Source organism: Benincasa hispida, chromosome 5 (genome assembly GCF_027475165.1).
Source record: "Benincasa hispida cultivar pf3 chromosome 5, pf3_genome.v1.1, whole genome shotgun sequence".
Classification (NCBI taxonomy): Eukaryota; Viridiplantae; Streptophyta; class Magnoliopsida; order Cucurbitales; family Cucurbitaceae; genus Benincasa; species Benincasa hispida.
In genome coordinates, this window is record NC_143482.1 from 53731100 (window position 1) to 53734270 (window position 3171).

The following is a 3171-nucleotide window of genomic DNA, read 5'->3' on the forward strand; positions in this document are numbered from 1 at the left end:
AGTCATTTGGTTTTGCAAAGATACGATGGCCTCATTACTTATGTCACTGTCTTTAATTCTCAGTCTTTGATCGCTTTCTCTTCAGTCTTCATGGTTCTTTGAAATGCGATCAAGTATATTCTTAGCCTCATCGTAAGTTTTGTCGAGTAGAACTCCAGCTGCTGCCGCATTGGTAGCCGTCTGCGATGCAGGATTCAAACCGTGGTAGAAAATTTCCATTTGTAGACAATCTGGTAAGCCATTATGCGGGCAATCTCTTACCAGCCTTTTAAACCTCACCCAGGCGTCACTGAACGATTCATCAATATCCTGTTCAAAATTGGTAATCAACTTCCTCTTTCTGGCATTTTTTGTCGGGGGGAAGTACTTCTTCATGAACTTTTCAACTACCTGTTCCTATGATGTAATCTCCCGTGGTTTGAGAAAGTAAGTCCTTTTCCATGCCTGGTCACACAATGAAAATGGGAACAATGTTAATCGAACCTCCTCAACGGAAATGTTTGGGAACAAAAACGTATTGCAGATTTCAATAAAACTCTGAAGGTGGGCGTGCGGATCCTCGCCACGCCTACCGCCAAACTGTCTGACAGTTTGAATCATCTGTAGCATCACCGGTTTCACCTCGAACCTCGATCCGTCTAAGGCTGGCCTCATGATTCCTGGCGAGAAATCATAAAGGTTGGGTGACGCACAATCTCGGATGGGCCTATTGCGGTCGTTCGCCAAGAGGATGGGGTTCGCCATGATATTATTTGCGTTTGGTGCTCTATCTTTTGGTTTCTCCACCATATTGGGATTTTCTCTTATTGTCGTTGGCGGTTGTTTCTTTTTCTTCTTCGAAAAGTTCTCTCAATCTCTAGGTCGTAATTGGGCTTAGAATTTTGTCCTTCGCTCATATGACGCCTGTTTCTTCCCTTACCTAAGGAGAGGCAGTGAACAGAGATGGATCGTCTGCAAAGAAAATCAAAAAGTTACCGTTAGCACAATCATTATTGCCGTAGTCCCAGACAATGGCGCCAAAAACTTGATGTGTTGTGAATATGATGAAATAATGGTGTATAATGTGATGGTGGTGTATGCGTTGTACATGTAAGTTTTCCTAGCAAAATCCAAGTATAAATTCTACTAGGTTGTCTGGTAAGCCCAGGGTCGAACATAGGGACTATGGAGACAATATGAGACGATGATCTCAGATTTCTTTGCGGTGACAAATAAAACAATGCGTTGGTTGGTATGTTTGTTTAATGTATAGATTCTATGCGGCAGAATTGAGAAAAGAGTCAATAACAATGAAAGTTACAATGAGAATGTGGGGGAATGAGTTGAGAAGGTATGCAGCTAGTACTTCCTGAGATTGTGTTCAAGCTATGCGATCATGCTACACACATGCAACAACAATTTATCTTCCAATGCAAATGCTATTGCTCTTAATTTTAGGACGCATGTGATATATGCGATGATGTCTATAGGACTTATTCCTAAGTCTTTATTCCTTGTCTATGTGATGATGAATGATGCACACAGATACAAGGTGACCGCATACCATCATATCCTCTCTCTAGGGTGCATGCGATGCGTTAATAGAAAATAGAACTTATTCCTAAGTTTCTATCTCTTGATTATGCGGTTCTAATCTGACTCTTCTGAGCATAGATTCTAATATGACTTTTCCAAGCCTAGATTCTATCCTTAGACCTCCCTCCCGAGCATCTCTAAAGGATGAATGATGCATACATAATACAAGATGATCGCATAAAATGAAGATCTCAGGTTATGCTAGCTAAGTGCTTCTCAACCCATCGACAGTTTAGTTACTCATGCGTAATGTAAAGAGAGTGAACAAATGTAGAGATGCAAATTCCATTTTATAAACAAGATCAAAATACAGAATGACAATGGAAAATAAGGATAGAAAGCCTGGTAGCAATGTCTTACGTCCCAGGGCTTTTATACTGAGTTTTCTCTATTCTACCCAACAGAAGTTCTTGCTTCCGCAAGTGTCGGTCCTCTCTCTGCTCTCAATGCTTCCCGGCACTCTTTCGAGTTAATCAGGACGATCTTTCGACATCTTCTCTTTTCACTTGCCTCCGCCTTCTAAGTGTATAAAATTACAAACTACGACTATCTAAGTATATGGTGAGGAAGATTCTAAATTCTAAATAGCGGAACCCATTTAATGAAAGTGGCCTTCGATATTTATAAAGCTTCAGGGAGAAGAGCTTTTCTCTCAAATGATTGCACTGATGGGATGTTATTAATTCTCTGTCTGATGTGCCAATTAATTGTCACCGAAAAGTTGAGTGTACTTACTACAGTGTTTCGTTAATGGCTTGTCAACTTAATTCGAATTCGAATGTCATCAGATTTCTGTCCCATCGTGATTTATTAAGCTTCCACCTTGAAGCACCGTCTCTATGCGGCCACCTTCTTGGGCAGATCTTCACGAACGCATATGATTACATAGCCTTGCGATCGCAATCTTTTAATGCACTCGGACGCTGAATTCCTTGGACTGCAATTTTGCCTTGCGCCAACGCATTTTCTTGCACAAAATACGTAAATTAGCTATTTTAATGCGATGGACGAATTCGATCGCAATATTCTCAACTTAATGCTTTTGGACACGATTTTACATATTTTAATTGTCGCAATCCAACATTGTTTTATATCTTTGCATTATAATAACATGCATTTTTGCCCATTATCAATGTGGCCCACTCTGTAGTTGTTACAAGAAGTTGTAAGGTGCTACAAATGGTATGATCCATAAATCGTTCATGTTGAGACATGAGAGTGGGGGCATCCTATGCAATGAGCTTTCATATAGACTGGACCATGAAAATTGTCACTTTTTTTTATAACGACCGTTTACTGTTAAAAATGAATATTTCATTTAATATGTTACCTAGGTTAACTCGATCTTAATCCTAAGCTAGCTATGAACTTTTGTTTGTTCAAGATTATCCTTTGATCTGCAAATAGTGAGAGTAGTCCAATAACACTGCTCAATAAGCTTACCATTTTGGGGATAAAACCGGATGAATAGCTGGGGACATAGCCTTGCGAGATGGAATTCACTCCTACCTTCTTTAGGGTTAGCAGATAAATTGTTCTCTTAAGTACTGACTCTAGGTCTTGAACAGTCGGGGCCCCACCTTCTCATGATAGAGA

The 3171-nt window shown here is 40.1% G+C and overlaps 1 non-coding gene across 1 annotated transcript; it reads left to right on the forward strand.

Annotated features, from left to right (window-relative positions):
- The first annotated feature begins 235 nt into the window (after positions 1–235).
- On the forward strand, positions 236–342 carry LOC150036243 (small nucleolar RNA R71). Its single transcript, XR_016529930.1, has one exon. It is a non-coding gene; the product is annotated as a small nucleolar RNA R71 (small nucleolar RNA).
- The last annotated feature ends 2829 nt before the right edge of the window (positions 343–3171 follow it).